Here is an 18,793-nt window from a genome sequence, read left to right as displayed (position 1 = left end):
TTCGTAATGGCTTTTGTCTCTGGAGAGTTCAAGCGATATTTATAGTAATCTATTGTTACGTTTCAGGACTGCAGAGATTGGAAAACGTCAGTATTATATCTATATATATATATATATATATATATATATATATATATATAATGAAAATGTTTTTTTTTGTTTGAAGCTCAATCACGCCTAAACCACTGATCGTATCGACATGAAACTACCACCATTCGTTGAGAAATATATTCTAGATGGTTTATGGCTACTTATTTTTTATTGTTTAATTTATTTCCTTTTTAAATTTGCCCAGCGGGGCTGGAACGGCTAGTATATCTATATATAAAAAATATGTATGTTTGAATGTATAACAATACTAATATTGACAGTCAAAATATTTGTATGCCGATTTATTGGCGATTTGTGATGTGTATCTACCAATTGTTAAGAAATATGTTACCACGATTCACACAAATAAATAAAAATATTACTAAATAAATATTATAAAATATAGTGGTCGCTAATTTAGCCTTATGAGAAAGCGCATGGTCGCTCAGAGGGTAATGGAGAGGGCTATGCTCGGATTTTCCCTGCGAGATAAGCGAATAAAGAGTAGATCCGTAGGAGAACTAAAGTTACCGACATAGTCCAAATGATTGCGAAACTGAAATGGCAGTAGACAGGGCACATAGTTCAACGGACAGATGGCCGTTGGGGCAGTTAAGTCCTCGAATGGCTACCACGTATCAGAAGACGCAGTGTTGGTAGGCCCCCCACAAGATGGATCGACGATCTGGTCAAGATCGCCGAAATACGTTGGATGAGGGCAGCGCAGGACCGATCGTCGTGGTAATATAACCCTAAGGATTATTCTCCAAGGATGTCAAACAATATAATAAATAATACAACTTATACAACAATATAATAAACAAGCAAACAGATTGTTTATTTTACAGCAAGGTATGTCATACTCGACTTTAACGTTCTAGACATAAGGTCGCGATTCGCCTGCGCTGATATCGAATTTTAATAAATATCGGAAATGTGGGTGTTGCTTTATATTATGTTGATACACACTCTTGCTTGTTATTTGTTTGAGTTACTGTGGCAGACTTCGTGGGGTGAAGTGTTCCCTTCCCAAAAATAAGTCGAGGGATGCGATGTTGTCCATGCATCGTGAACGGGTGCTGGTGGCTGCATGATCATGTATGTAATCGGAAACTCTGCTTCATGTTATTAAGATTAAAGTTATCATGGTAAATTGTAAAAAGCATAACGGTTGATATTCAGTTGATGTCTGACCTAAATGACAAAACTGATACCAATGGATTCGAATTATATGAATCCTTTCTGCACATTCTTTCATTGTAATATTTCCAGCAGGCTCCTCCAGAAAAGCTCTCCATTAATATATTCAGTGTGAGAATGATTAGCTGATGTAGAATGAGTTTCCTAGTAGGTCAAGCATTAGCTCCGGACTGACGCGGACTCAAGCCTGAAATAGAACTGACTGTGAGAAAATTCCGCCGCTACAAGTGAGGTGGATAAACCTCTTGTTGTGCTCTATATAAAGATCGGGTTTAATTGCTGCTGGAAATTATTCTCGTTTCGCTTTTGTATCATTGTTTTGCAAATTATTGCTGCTTTTTGACCTGATTAATGACGCTATTTTCATCTTCGCACGGTACGCCACAAGTTAGGATATCATCTGTAGCGTGTGGATATGTGGCGTTCCTCCAGTGCGGTTTTCAAGGGACTTTCTTCCACGTACAATTGTGGTATGAACATCCTTTTGTGGTGTTTCCAGGACTAAACGACTTGGTATCAAAAAAGCGCGTACACCTTTCTAAAATTATTCTCCTGTTATTCTTTTGACGTTGCAAGAGAAGGTGGGCGGCGGTGATCACTTAATATCAGATGACCCGTACGCTCGTTTGTCCTCCTCCTCTATAAAAAAGAGTCCTTTAAAACCTGTCAAGTTTTGTCTCTAAAACAAGGTGGGACAGAAAAAATCCTCAAGGAGTCCCACTTTTTACAAATACGAGGACAAATTAGCGCAAGGGTTTTCTGATAAATGATAACACGGCAGTCCATACTTCACAAACACCAGTACCAGTTACCAGAATCACCAGTGTTAATACAGGAGTGTTAAGGAGGAACAGTCCTCAATACTTCGTTTAAAAAAACAACAATGAGCTGGGTGATGATGGAATTACAACCCAGATTCTGAGAGCTGGTGATACCTCGCTTCCTCCAGAAGTTATTCAATTCCGTTATCCTAAAGGGAAGACCTCCGCATGCATGGCACAGAAGTTATAGTTCTGCTGTTCTTCAGAAAAGGCGATGATACCTTTTGAATTCATGTATATAACTTGTTTTATAAGGTTATCACTAATCATCTCCTGCGCATGTTCGTCGAATTCCAGCCTCCGGAACAAGTCAGATTTCGTAATCGTAAGCCGGCATCATAGACATAGCGGCAGGTTTTATAGAAGACGGAGGAGTATACTAAGGCACCCATAAAAAAAACTTTTTTTTAATTATACGCGTTATAGTTATATTATATTAGTTTTGATAAATATGTTTAAAAGGGCGTTGTTTCAATTAATCTTTAGCTATTCTTTTTAAATATAGGAAATTCGTGAAGAGTTATACAATATACCATTGCTTTTTGCCTCCATATTTCGCCATCCTGTACACAATATGGGACTCAATTACAAAATAATAGTTCTGTCCGAGTCCCTCCACGCAAATGTTAATTTCATCTTTATCCCGGGCATGTGGCCGGGAAACGCAAACGAAAAGCCCAGCAATGTCGGCAATTCCTGAAATTGCGACCCGGAGTCATTTGGCGACGTCGGAAATATACCCACGTACGTACTGGCCATTTCTTTGCGATTAGGATATTTGTAGTGACCGAGGAATCTTCGATATGCCTATGATAGAGAAATTGGAAAATTGTTTCCGTCAATCAACTGCTACAAAATCATTTCTTTCATAATATTACTCGGTGTAAACGAGATAGACAATGAAAAATTATAGAAACATTGAGAGGAATAATTAATGGTAAAGTAAACTTAAAAGAAAGCTAATTCATCAATTATTATTTACTAAAAGCGCTATTAGACTTTAAAATATATTTTATTTAACTGCTATATAACTTCAAAAAAAAAAATGTAATGTAAGAATTTTCATTCGTTACATTATGTTATATGACATAATCGAGAAATAGGTGGGAAAATATTAAAATAAATGGAAGAAGCTTACTTTATGGATAAAAAGTTCTTTGAAACGGTCACGAAACTTCGGGTTGATAAAAATAATAGTAAAAATGTAACTTTTACCCAAAACTAATGTAAAAACACAAGTTACACGCGTTTTAATACCTTAAAATGTGTTTTACTTAAAACATATTATTTTATTATTTAGTCTGCCCGACCAGATACATAATTTTAGATTTACAAATAAGATTACAATTATAAGTCATTTTACATATTATTATCTTACTTAAAGGTCAACACACGATTGCAAACAACGAAAAACAAACAATATCTAGAGTACAGTTCCCAATTGTTACGGGAGTAGTTGCGACATGGACATTTGACATGATCTTCGTCTTGTCCACGTTCATTTTGAGACCTACTCCTTGGGATGTTGTATTGAGGCCAACGAGCATATGGTTTTAGTCTACCATGGTCTCAGCCATGATTACGATAACGTCTGCGAATCGAATATTGATGCCCAGTTCTTTCCGGATAGAAGCGTAGTCATCTTCCAACACAGCGGTTAACAGCTTCGGCAATATGATATCGCCTTGTCTGACTCCCTGCTGCAGTCGGATAGGCTTAGAGATCTAGTCCTGGAGACAGACCGATATGGTGGCGTCTCCATACAAACACTTCAACGCTTCGATATATCGATAATCAATGTAGTCCGAAAAGGTCTCGATCGAATCAAAGGCTTTCTCACAGTCCACTAACGCGAGGCATAGTGGCTGGTTATACTCTTCTGTCTTCTGTATAACCTGCCGCAGCGTATGTATGTGTTTTCGGAATCCGGCTTGTTCGGGAGCAGTGCTATTCACGTAATTTCAAAATCGTTGACGTTAGTTTCCGGTGATATCCACGTTTTGTTCTATATTCGTATACTCATATCATTTCCCTATAACAGTAACTACCAATATTATAATATATAATATATGTATACTTTAAGTCAATTTAAATTGCAAAAAAGCGTAGTTAACTAGTACATAGTAATGCCTTTAATTAGTTTAAGCATTTGTAAAAACGTAAAAAAAAAATACTATTTAATACCTATTTGTGGAGGCTTTTAATTGGCCTATATATAAACATGTAGATATATGTTTTTGTACTGACGGCTGTTAGCCACCCTATGAAAATAAATAAAATAAAATAAAATAAAATAAAATAAAATAAAATAAAATAAAATAAAATAAAATAAAATAAAATAAAATAAAATAAAATAAAATAAAATAAAATAAAATAAAATAAAATAAAATAAAATAAAATAAAATAAAATAAAATAAAATAAAATAAAATAAAATAAAATAAAATAAAATAAAATAAAATAAAATAAAATAAAATAAAATAAAATAAAATAAAATAAAATAAAATAAAATAAAATAAAATAAAATAAAATAAAATAAAATAAAATAAAATAAAATAAAATAAAATAAAATAAAATAAAATAAAATAAAATAAAATAAAATAAAATAAAATAAAATAAAATAAAATAAAATAAAATAAAATAAAATAAAATAAAATAAAATAAAATAAAATAAAATAAAATAAAATAAAATAAAATAAAATAAAATAAAATAAAATAAAATAAAATAAAATAAAATAAAATATTGTTCTTCAAAATCAAAAATATTTCTATTACAATTCTCTTAGGGTTATCTATGCTCCAATTCTATGATGTTTCGAGTTGTGAGCTCAACCAAATGTTACATTTTTGCAGAATACATTCTCCTAACAATAATAATTAGGGAGAATAAATAATATTTTTACTGCAATTGGAACTGAAACGTCAAATTTTGTTTTACGAAATTGTAGTTTTTGGCATAGCGTGGCTTCCATCTCTCGCCCTATTCTCGTTTTGTTAAGAGAATAGGGCTACAGTACCATTTACGTCAAATCTTAACAAAATAAAAAATTTGGACGATACTTAATCAATTAGTTTCTTTAAAATCCGTAAGCGTAGCGGAGTGATTATAAATTCAATACCGTCAAGAGTGTGAAAGTCGTAGAAATTATATTTAGATTCAAATTAGAATTGGGTGTCCAGATTAGGCCCGCTGATGCTTTTTTATGACAGTAAGGGACGATACGAGCAGTACGTTCAGCTGATGGTAATTAATACGCATGATATCAATGCAATGCCGCGCAAAACCCAAAAATTCTGAGTGGCACTAGAATTGCGCTCATCCCCTTGAGACATAAGATGTTTAATCTTATTTGCCCAGTAATTTCACTAGCTACGGCGCCCTTCAGCCCGAAACACAGTAATGCTTAAACATTACTGCTTCACAGCAGAAATAGGCGCCGTTGTGGTGCCCATAATCGAGCCGGCATCCTGTGCAAAAGAGCCTCCCACTGGAAATTGAATCCAATGCTATATTGAATGTAATGTTGTTGAAAACTTGATGTTTGGGAATTGTTACAAATATACTTTTTAAAAAGCTGTGAACGGCTAATACATGCGTGTTTTCTTAACAAATAGGAAGTATCATTTATCACTTCTTAGAACATTTTGCATGTATTTTCGAAATGTGAAAGTTGGCAACTCAAACCTCCGGCACAGCATGTGTGTTCTGAGTAACTATATTACAGTTATTCATGAAGCCCTATTTGATCTTATTTGTACTATAAGATGCCTGTACTATAATATAATTAAGGGATAGAGCGGATAATATAAAGTTATTTTAATTATTTATTTACAGTTGAAATTTTACTCAAATATATTTAAATGGAATACTTAGGTTTAGTAGTAATTCAACCTAGCGTGTCAGTGCCTTTCCAGGCCTTTTACCCTTTTCAGGGGGTTATCATATTTTGTAATTATTATAAAATCCAGAGTAAGTAAAAACTGTACATTAATAAAATACAATTTAAAAAATATTTTAACAAAAAAACAACCGACTTCAAAAAGACTATTCAATAACAATAGATATAATATGCATAAGTATAAAAATAATTACGTATTTTTATACAATCTAATTAATTAATCTAATTCTAGTTTGGATTATTGTTATTCTACTAGGCTACAAGTCAGCAGATTGGGATAGGACGCGTTCCTTTTTTTGCATCCTACCCTTGGGGCAAGGTTTGTTTCCCTTGGTATGATCCCTGTGCCTGCGTCGTTGCAGTAGCCGATGTGATACTGCGGGCATGGATATTTTTATACCAAGCTCTGTAGTACCGATCGGTGGCAGATCACAGCCCTGGTTCTATGCGTCAGTCAAAGCAGCATCTGACTGCAAAAAACAGGCGTATCAAACTTGGGTTGCGGCGCTGGGCTCAAATGATCCAAACTGCAAAGTACCTCCAGATTCTTTAAGCGGCAAATTGCCCGGGAGAAATCGAAGCACGTTGTCCAAATCGGCGAGCAGCTTTCCAGTTACCCGACTGGAACATGCAAGTTCTGGTCGTTGTCGAAAGCTGCTCTTGGTAACTTCAACCAGCCGTCCCTGCTGCCGTTGCACATGCGCTCATTTCGCCTCCAACTCGACTCTTGACGACAACGGGAAAACACCGGCGGTGATTTTCCGTTGTCATCCATCCATCCCGCGGTGTCAGTGCTCAATGCCTGAAGTACAGTTCAGACTGAAAACTGTTTTGGGAGCTCTGTTTTCGTTGGACGTCAGGAAGTCGAGCAGGCCGGATGGCATTTCTCAAATCATGCTTAGAACCTGTGCCCCTGAGTTGACGCCGGTGCTAACGCGTTTATTCCGGCACTCTTATTTAAAAGGCGTAGTCCCTGACTCATGGAAGTCAGCCCTTGTCGATCCGATCCAATAAAAAAGGAGACAGTTCGGATCAACTATAGGCCTATTGCTATTACCTCCCTGCTCTCCAAAATCATGGAGAGCATATGGGCTTCCTGAGAGCTTATGCACCTCCAGCGTCCTCACTGGGCGCAGCATACAGGTCGTTGTCGACGGATATTGCTCGAACCCGAAGCCCGTGAACAATGGAGTGCCCCAAGGCTGTGTGCTATCTCCCACGCTGTTTCTTCTGCATATCAATGATATGTTGGAGACCTCCAACACACATTGCTATGCAGACGACAGCACTGGTGATGCCGTATACACGGGTCATGCAGGTCTCTCTCGGGAAATCGTCGACCAGTGCCGGGAGAAACTTGTGTCTTCTATCGAGTCCTCTCTCGAAGGTCGCGGAATGAGGTAAATTGAACCTTGTCCAATTTAACCCCCAGAAGACTCAAGTTTGCGCGTTTACAACTAAAACAAACCCCATTTGTCGTATCACCGCTCTTCGACAACACTTCCCTTAAAGCCTCGCCTAGTATCGGAATACTGGGTCTAGAAATCTCGAGCGATTGCCGATTCCGTGGCCATCTGGAGGGTAATAAATATACCGTTTGTTGGGTCAGCTATGTATTTAAGCTAACTATAAATATATACGTCTGTATATTGTCATAGCGAGGACCAGCCATCCACAAACGCGGCCGGAAGCTTTCTACTCCGACAGCTGCTCTGCCTGATGTGTCATAATTACATTACAACTTCCTTTAAATTTCAACTAAAACCGTACTTACCCAATGGCTAGTTATGTGGATTTTGTTTCATTATTTTCTTTGGGATAAATAAATCGTTTTAACACTTTTATAATTGTGATTTGTGAGTTACTCAGATTTTTTGTAGTAACCTGTATACTTAATTTACGCTATTTTTAAACACTACATAGTTGTCTATTATATTTATAGTCCAGGAGAAATCGGCGCCTGAGTACCGACAGCTATACATGCAATAACAATTCCTTGCAATTGTTTAAACAATTTCGGTTTAAACAATATGGCACAGGGTTGCCCCATGGGAACATGCATTTATATCATCAGCAGGGCAATCTAAAGAGGATCGCATAAAAAATCGAGGTGGAATAGTTTTCGGTATTCATGCGCCGATTCTTCCTGGACTGTTAAAAAAAACGAAATTTTTAATTTCAATTTCAAATATTTTCATTCATTAAAGGTTAACGTTTTCGATCATTTATGTCTCAGACCTCAGAAGATAGGCCGCAAGAAACTCAGCGGGCCTCTTCTTTTTTGCTTGGAATATTTCGTTACAGTAAAATTCATTATTTAAATAGCTTAGCTTATAATTAGGTCACTCCATTCCCATTTGGTAACATTAAAAGTGTCATTTATGTTTGTTATGTGTTTATTTTTTTGAATTTCGTAACACATTTGATCTTGTACATTTTCTAGGATCGAACTCAAAGTCAAAAAAATCTTTATTCACTGTAAAACTTTATAAGTTATTTAGTGCAAGTCCGGATGAAGTACAAAAGTTACAAGAGCATTCAAATGAGTATAACAATATTCATTGAACTAAATTTAGAGCATTAATTCCAACTATCTTTATCATTCAAATAATCTTTTACATTATAGTAGGCCTTAGATCATGTTGTAAAAGCATTAAGATCGGCCAGACTTACTCTGTTTTGTCTTTAGCCTAAAAGAGTTTGGTTCGGTACAATGCCGAAGAGACATACAATCATAGGTATCAAGACGCAAAGCGATGTAATTGGGGTCGTATCGTAGTATTGCGTAGTCCCTTATAACTGAATTAATAAATCTAAAATATTAAATAGTAATGGTCCGAGGACAGAGCCTTGGGGAACGCCAGTTGTAACACAACTATCTATCATCACGGATGGGTGCATAATGAACTTTCACAAAAATAAAATATATAGACATAAGTTGAATTATTTTATTAGTTAATTTCTTTTAACATGTTTAAGTTTCACAGAAATGTGTACGTTTTTTATTATTAATTATTAAACTATTATTATAGTTTATTATGTCCATAAAGAAACAAATAAACACTAGCCCTACACCAGCCCCGCAGCCACAAACGCTCGATCAAGAGTGATCAACAAAATAAATGATGAACAAGAGAGAAAAATCACAAGCAACAAGCAACGGTTCCCACAATAAATTCTATTATTCACGCGTCTATTTATTACTTACGTCAGAGTCACACGTGTCGTGACGTCACAGGATGCGTAGGGAACATCTTTGGCGAAGCAATTAAAGTACCGATCGAGCTGTGAGCTAGATTTAAACCGCGTAGGATTTGATTTATTTCATAAGTTCTTCTATTTAGATATATATTATGAAAATAGATTAATGTCTTTGTTCCAATAATTAAGTAAATAGTAGATTAAAAAACATCTTTAATAAAAATGTTCAATAGTAATGGTCTAAGGTAACGCCTTGGGGAACGCCAGTTGTATAAGTGACTAAGCCAAAAATAAATACTTTCACAGCTACCGCTTGTATTCTATCACGGAGATAAGACACCTTAGGTCTCTGTTCAAGTTTAAATATAAGTAGGCATGCAAAATTTTATCCAATGCCTTTGAGAAGTTGCTAAAAACAGTGTGTACCTGGAATCCATTTTGTTTTGTATTAGTATTTGTTTTAGTTACCATAACGAACCACAAATTAGTATACATTATCATTTTAAAGTTAGTCAGGCTGGGCAAATGTACCGTGGTTATATTTTATACACATTTAGGATTACGTGTCTAATATAAATGTTATTATAGAAATTATGATTATAATATACACTTATAATTATAGAAAAAAATATTGTACAAAATATCCTATTATTAAACTCACCTTTATAAAGTTTTTACTCCTCTATTATGGTATCTTATGCACACGCCTTATTTTTACATTCCTATGACCGATTTAGTTGGACGACACAGTAATTATTTTTTATTGGCGATAAGACCAAAACTTAGTAAACAGTACATAGTATAATGTGTAATGTTAGAAACTTTAATACAAATATTATACTCCTGTTCTTTCAAATGACGTGAATAAGCTCAAATACAAAAATGTTAATATAAACAAGTTTGGTAAATCTAAAAGAATCATCTAAGTACGTTGTAATAATAAGTAAGGATTTCTCGTAACACCAACGAATAACATTTCTGCAACAAAAATAATCCAAAAATATACTCAATCAATCATTATTCAGGAATACGGCTACAGGTAACTCACTTCTTATATATTACTTCACAACTCAATCATGATATGATATTGCGCAAACAGAAGCTCAGCCGGGTTATTTCTGTGTGTGTCGTGTAAAGTGGTGTTTACTACGTGACGACATCGTGACATGAGCTTTTGTGTATATTTGTGTTAGCTCTGAATAGAATGCTCTCTAAAATATCTCAGCGTGAGAGTTCGTAACTATGAGTGTGAATTTTTTTATAGAATTAGATGACAACCGAACACAGGGACGAACGAGGAATAATACAGGCGATGCCCGTCATGCTCGTCAACGGGCGATACTTGTGGTGGCAGGAATATCCTGTTATCCAGAAACTCTTCTTCATCTTTTTAAAATTACAATAATTCTTTATTTTTTGTAACCGTTAATAATATTCTTGCAAAATACCTTTGTTTATTTACGGTGTGTGTGAATTGATGCAGCTACTGTACTCAATAACCCTGTTTTAACGTATTAATTTACATTTACTTTTTTGACTTACTCGTGTAAGGTATTAATTATTTGTCGTTTCAGTGCTTTTCTTTCATTACTTTACATTGTATTGTAATTGAATTAATTTGTAAAAAGATGTAACTGTAAAGTTCAACCTTTTCGTAACCTAATCGTTACCACCACGGTAAGAAAACTTTTGAAGTTCATAATCATCCTTGACTTACACGAGTAAAATGATTTTGATTTGACTTAGAACCAGGTTACCTGATGGAATGTGATCACAGCGGCTCATACATTACATACCATACAGAAAAATAAGAGTAAAAAAATCTTTACTTCTTATACTTGTTTCAAATTAATCCGTTTCTTCTTTAATGCTTGCCGGGTTCTAAGTAAGTAAAGAAAAAGTAACATTGTAGTTTATAATTTTTCATTATTGAATACAAAGAAATATTTTTATGATCAGTAATTAAACAGATGTAAAAGTTAAAAGCATCCCTTAAATTAATCATCCAGTAACAAGACATCGGTAAAGTTATTAATAAAAATTATATTCTAAAGAGGACAAACACAATAAAAAAGCACTTACTAATAAAAAATGCCACTTCCTTTCTACTCTTTGAAGCATCTTCGTATAAATAGAATATTACAGACGATAGAATATTAATTACGTTGTCACCGATCATTTGGTGTGTCAAGTGTGGTTGGTTTTAAATTATCCGTTATGGAGAGACATTTTTCAAACTTAATTATATCACGGAAGACAACGATTCGCCCTAAGCTAATTCGTCTGTTATTTATTGCTAAACAATACGTTGCTATATTACTAATGCTCAAGCTTAATCTTTATATTTTATTACAAAATTGTTGAGAGAAAGAATTGTCAAGAGTGTTTAGCAATTTTCTTGGGATAAGTATAAAATGTTAAACTCACGTCAGGACACGTGGCCTGGTCGAAAATTCGTAAGACAGTCGTTGAAATTATGGATGAAAGTTTTATACTTCTAACTAATTATAGTTCGGCTATTTCAAGTTAATGATCATACGGTCATTGGATCAGTGGTTGGATCATTGTGATTGCGAGGCCGACACTCGCGAGGTCGAGGGATCGAACTTAATTTTAATTTTAAATATTTTTAAATTAAAATCCACAACGTTAATGTTCAAGTTTTCACTTCTGCCGGCACTCCCGCAGTATTTTTTTATATATACCCGCATATATTTTTTTCATAATAGTATCAAAGCTCAATATGCTTCAGTCACGGTTTGAAAATTCACAAAGTTAAAAATTATGAAGGCCATATTGCGAGGTCAATGATACCCCGAGGAAAAACTCGTGTTCGCTCGTTCTCCTGTAGTTCTAATAATAATGTTCTAATTCTAGCGCTCCACAAAGCGCAGCTCCAGCCACATATGCAGTATTGCTGTCATCTCTGGTCTGGCGCACCCCAGTATCAGCTCGAACCATTAGACCGCGTGCAACGCAGAGCTGCTCAAATGTTCAGTGACCCACTGCTCTGAGAACTGCTAGATAACCTGACGTTGTGTAGAAACGCCACTTCATTGTGTGTCTTCCAAAGAGCTGTTTGACCTGATTCCTGCCGCTGAATTCCACCACGACACGCCACAAATTACAATATCATCCTGTCCATCTGGATGTGTAGCATTCCTCCACAGTGCGGTTTTCAAGGAAGTTTCTTTTTCCTCTGGTGTTGAAGAGAATGTAGGCGGCGGTGATCACTGAACTTCAGGTGACAAGTACCAGTCGTCCTCTTCCGTAAAAAAAGTTCTCTTGTGGTCATGTTTCGCGACTTTGAATACCTTGTAGGTACTCAATATTCGCGTATAGCGACAAAACTTTAGAGCCTACCTTTAAAAAATATGTTTATTATTTGCAGATATTTTTAACCGTTATACCTAAGTATCCATCCCTACTCAGCGGTTTTACTACGAAATATTTGCAGTTAAAATTGTTGATATTATATTTCTGTGTATTTTATTAAAACCATAACTTTTTATTCGATTAATATTATCGAAAATTAAGAAATGTATTTGAGTACATGCTGCATCTTTTACATTATATTGAGGTGAAAGGGACAACCACGTGATTATTAGCTATCGAGTAGTATAATTAAAATTTGGATTATAAATATGTAGCTAAAACACCAAACTCGTGATTTTATTATCATCACAATATTCATGGCCTGCTACTACTGAAGAAAATTGAAAGACTTATTTTTATATAATAGGGGTTAAAGTATGAAATTGCTGTTTTATTGTAATAGGTACTTCGAATTGACAGAACCTTCATGGTTTGAGATTTTTGAGTGAAACTTTTTTCACATGGTAACTATGTAGTTCTTCTTTTGAAATGTGCATCATTCGATTATAGACTTTCAGTTGTTTTTTTTACTCAGCTTAGATAAGAAAGATGGAATTTGAGTGATTTTTGAAAACGAGTTCCGACGCGGAACTAACGCGGCTGAAACAGCTCTCAATATCAATGTTGCGTTTGGAGAGGGGACTGCTAATGAACGCACGTTTGGCACAATTTTGTGATGGAAACTTTGATTTGAAGAACGAACCAATTGGCTGACCGCCACACAGGTGAATAACAATGAATTGAAAGAGATGGTGGAAGCCGATCCGAGCCAAACTACCCAGGAATTACCGGCATGGCTTAACGTTATCTTCCCAACAATATTGACTCATTGGCATCAAATGAATAAAATAAAAAAAATAAAAATTGGTGCCTCATGATTTGACTGATCTGCCGCAAGAAACGCGTGTTGAAACTTGTGTTGCCTTGTTGAATAGATAGAATAGATGAAGGAATATTGTATCGAATTGTAACATTCGATGAAAAGTGTATTCTTATTTATTTATGATAACCGTAAGTGAAATATGCAATGACTGACCCCAGGTCGAACGCCGCAACAGTGTCCTAAAACAAAGCTTTCCAATAAAAAGGTAATGGGCAACTGTTTGGTGGTATCACCTTGGTGTTATTCACTTTTGCTTTCTCCGATCTGGTCAACCAATAACGGCAGATGTCTACTGTGCCGAAGTCCGAACAATGATAGCAAAATTAGCAGTGAAACAGCCCCGACTCATGAATCGATCTTCACCATCATTGCTCCATGATAACGGAAGAATTCAGCACGAGAAACCGTTTTAACTCTACAGGAACTGCAATCAGAAACCATTCGTCACCCTCCGTATTCGCCAGACCTTGCTCCAACGGACAATTTTCTACGTGATAAAAAGTTTTCTTGTCACGAGGCAGTACAAAATGCTTTCACGCAGTTTATCAAATCTAGATCACCATACTTGTATCGCAAAAGCATAAGTGACCTTCCAATTAGATGGCAGCAATGTATAGATAGTAATGGTAATTATTTTGATCAGATAAATGTGTTAAATAAATAATAACTAATTTAAATTTATAGTAGACATCGGCAATTTCATAAGTAAATAACTATTAAAAAAGGGGGAAAAATGCTCACGAGTTGGGAGCGGTGAGGCAACCGCACTAGATTAAGATGTTCTTCAAGTCAAAAGTTGCGAGCGGAATCTAAATTCCTCTCTTTCATGGCGATGCCAAATGGATATCTATAATCTCTGCCTACCCTTGTATTGTATTGTAAATCGCCTGATTAGTTTTACTGTCTTGATTTAAATATAACTTAAGAAGGAATTAAACGTTCAGTTAAATGTAAAAGATAAACTGCAGTATCTAATGGACATTGATCAAACTGTCTGTAGATGTCACTAAAAACGAAACTAATTAATGTTCAGCACATAAATAAGCCCCTAAGCAGTGGAGAGATATTTTTAGCTTACAAAACACATTGATATGAACGTACTGGTATAGTTAAGTCAATATTGTAGACGCTGTTTAAACAATAATATTATTGTAATAACAGGGATATCATCAGAGTATTAAACTGATGATACTTGAATAATAATAACATCATTAATAAAATAATATATTGAGGGCTTGAGTAAAAAAGTAAAAACTATCTTTAACTGTCACACACACACAGACAGACAGGCATCCTGTTTGTATAATAATTTTCTTTTGTTACATTATATTTTTAGACTTAATTTGTGATCCCTAGTTTTTGGTAATGTTAATTTTAATTGATATGGAAGAGCGTGGCCTTCTGGCACAGGTGGTTCTCACTTAATAGAAGGTCACATCCACTATTATGTTTGTAACATTTTTGTTACTGAAATTAATATTTTTCATTTTTCAATTGTCACAATAAATTTATATTAGTTCGCCTATCTTGGACCATTGTTAGTTAACAGCCGTTTTCAACAACGTATCTATCCTTAGTTTAACTTTCTAGAGGTAGACAAATCTATTCTTTTACGCTTACTTATCTTTACTTCTTTCAATAACCTATCGACATAAAGCATTGGATTATAACTATATTGGACATAACTATGGATAGATAAGATCTTGTCATTAAACAGTGACAGCAATGTATCCGTAACTTATCGTTTGTTAAGCGTCCCACTCAAACGTTTCGTTTTAGCACTTTGACTGAAATCATTGCGTCACCAAAATATTATATTTTAACGATGACTCAAAGAAATTCTTTAATATTAATAAAGATTTCACATGTTATAATATTATAGGCATGAGTATTCTTTCTTTATATAGATAATAAAATATATGTTAAATTTTTCTATCATTGATTTGGTGTCGTTTAGTGTCATGCTTTATTCATGCTTGTAACAAAAGTGGTTATTTGACTTTATCATATCATTAACGGGGACAATCTTGTCGAACGTGCGTCCGCCGCCAGCGTCTCTTTTGTAAATAGTAAATACAATCGTAGCTCAACACAAAGAGTCTGAACCACAGACACGGATCCAATAGATGCCGCGAGTGTTTGTACTTCGCGTGTCAAAAAGACGACAAAAAGAGGAGCAATGCTCTTCCTTTGACGCTTTTATTTTATTAAGCTATTGCATAGCTTCTATCGCGGGCCTTGAGCGTGGAGACCGAATCCAGAAATTCCGTAACGAAAATAACCTAACACCCCACTTACTAGATGTATATAGATATTTCGCCACGGTCATTACAGTTGCCGTGGAACAGCGGTTATCACGTATGCTTTTTGTGCAGAAGGTCCCAGGTTCGAGCCTGGGGTACGTCTTGATTTTTTTTTATGTCTTTATTTTTTTTATCACGTTTTTTTAATTTTTATTATTATTTACATTTCTCCGAATCCAAAATTGGACGAGGGCATTTTATTCATCGCACTTTACTGGAGTACATTTATTTATTTATTTATTGACACACCAACAGCATTACATACAAAACATTAAAAATAGTTATTTAGGTTCAAAATCTGGTATGAATGCCAGTTACTGGTTCATACACCACTCTCATTGCAAGACATACATTGAAGGGTCGAAAATACTTGGTACAAATAGTAATAAATTTCCACTTATTTTGGCTGGCGATTTCAACATCAAATTCGTTGATAAAAAATCAGAGCGGTTGACAACTTTTCTTTCGAAAATATTGAATTTGAAAATGAATAATGATCCACAAGAATCCACAACAAAATATGGGACCACCATTTAGTTAGTCAGCTTAGTTTTTCTGTATGTCCACAATTTACGGCTTAATAAAACGACGACATTGACGCGGTATTTTCCAGAAATTTAGAAGATATCAAGTCTGAAACTTATGTTTCTTATTTCAGTTACCATAAACCTATAGTTTCAATGATAAATATTCTTGAATAACCTACATGTATTGTAAGATAATAAAAATATTTTGAACTATATTAACTTCTCATTTATTTAATAAAAGAATAAATAATGTTTTCTTATCGGTCACCACACTCAAAAAGTGTAACTTGACTTAATATCAAAGAAAAAAAACAGGAAAAAAAAATACTGCACAAATAAAATAAATAAATAATTATAATTGCATAAGTTGATAAAAAATGCTATGCAACAGCTTTACCGCGGCAGTCCCCGAGTGCCACACGTCTGTTTTTTTATTATGATTTATAATACGTTGCCGATTTTAGTAATAAGCAATACCGACTATTGATGTACTGAAAACGTCAATAAATGATAAGAATGGCTTAACGTTAGGCTCGATGCACTGGCATTTTTAACGACGTCACAGTAGGTACAAAAAAAAGGGCACGCTTGGTTTTCATACAGACGGAGGGATTTGCGTTATCTACTTGGATCTATGTCTGTGGTGAGGACATTATCACCTACTTTTAGAGAAAATACCATTAATTTACTACTGCAGTCATACGACTCAAAAATGTATGACTACAGCCAAAAACAAAAACACAGATATGTATCATAACAATGTGTGATAATGCGAACGATAAAACGTTTCGACAATTTATCAATTATGTAACAACAACGATCAGACGTTTTCTGTTATGTCTGAATATTACTTTTAATGATTTTAAAAATTAAAAAGAAGGTTATTTAAGTAGCAAGAAAGCGTCCTATTTGGGAGGCATTTTGACAGAAAGTAATATTTATTTTTGGAAAGTTTAACAGTGAGAAAGTAACGCGAACCTAAGACCGCGCTGTCATGAATCTATGTATTATATTACCTGAGAATAAACCAAAAATATGCAAAATATTGACTATATCGGCGGCTAAGAAGGATTTCTTCTGTTTTTATAATAATAAATATATATTAAATATTTAATAATTATTAATTATTTCGTTTCCGTAAACGGTCTTATAGCAAAGAGCCTCGACAATCATCTCAAGAGGCTCTCGCTTAATAACTGGATTAAAGGTCAGTTACAGAAAGCAGCAGTTTTGGGAACGGCACGCATCGTGCGGAAGTTCCTTAGTCTGTCGCCCTAACCACCGGCGGAATTGTCGTGAACCAACGCCGGCGGCACTCTACTTTTTATATTTATATTTGTAATAGTGTTTTTTTATAAATATGTTATATATATAAATGTAGAAAATAAGATAAAATTATAATAAAGAGTAAAATTAATAATTAATGATAATATAATTACAGTATACATACAAATTGCCGGCTCTTACAGAACTGCTGCTGAATTTATTTTGCTTCCGTCATGTAAGTTTCTCTATATCACTAAGTCACCTACTATTAAACCAAATCAGATTTGTTAAATTAGATCATAAACTAACATATATTAATGCTAAACGTTATGATAAATTTACCATTTGCCAAGTGGCGCAGAACTCATTGCCACTCTTTTAAAACAATTTAATTACAGCTTCAATATTTTACAAATTATTTTAAATACTAAAATACTCAGACAAGACTCAATTTAAAAATTAAAACAAAATATATAAGATGAATTAAAAATCCACAAGAGTTATTGCGTACAATGGTTACGATAAGATTATCTTTGTCGTGTGACTAGGAGTTCCGAATTCCATTTAAAATTCCCTTGTAGACTTGTTAATCTTCATTTCAAGTCATTCTTATGGCGAAAACGTGCTCTGTTAGGGGTTTAGTTATGATAAACATGCATCTCTTTAAACTGTACATTCGAATCTTGGCATTTTCAGTTTCATACTAATAAAAATACTGTTAGTAAATTCACATGAGTTTATTTCAGGAACACATTCTTTGCGATCTCGACTGAATCATATTATGAATAAAGTAAATAATATAAAACATATAAATAGCTGGAATTGTAGAACATCGGTTCTGTTTTATTATGAGCGAAAAATATAGAATGAACGCTACTTTACAGATCACGACTACGATACGATTATCGTTTCGTTGTTGTGATTTACTTTCCATACCATGTGTGTCCTCTTTTGATGTCTCTAGAAAGCATGGGTATCGGTTTTGACTCGTAAGCTTGTGTTTCGTCTTATCGTCTCACTTGAGGGCGTTTTAGGAAACGGCGTGATTATAAATAAATGTAAATATTAAATTGTAAAAAACGAAAATGGGATAGTACCTTCCATATGCAATCGGTATATTTTATTAACTTTTAAGTCTGTTCTGTTTGTTATATATTTATTACCAATGGCTTAAATTTACCGTGATTTTCCACAGTGTGGTTTATAAATAACTACTTAAGTATAGTTAAT

General features: G+C 34.4%; 1 protein-coding gene across 1 annotated transcript in view; it reads left to right on the top strand.

Annotated features, from left to right (window-relative positions):
• The window catches only part of LOC126966473 (uncharacterized), a 118,923-nt gene that overhangs the window by 89,169 nt on the left and 10,961 nt on the right, over window positions 1-18,793 (top strand). The gene's annotated exons all lie outside the window — the stretch shown is intronic.

This window comes from Leptidea sinapis, chromosome 10 (genome assembly GCF_905404315.1).
Source record: "Leptidea sinapis chromosome 10, ilLepSina1.1, whole genome shotgun sequence".
NCBI lineage: Eukaryota > Metazoa > Arthropoda > Insecta > Lepidoptera > Pieridae > Leptidea > Leptidea sinapis.
Note: the sequence above shows the minus strand (reverse complement) of the source record. Positions and strands in the feature narration are given on the sequence as shown.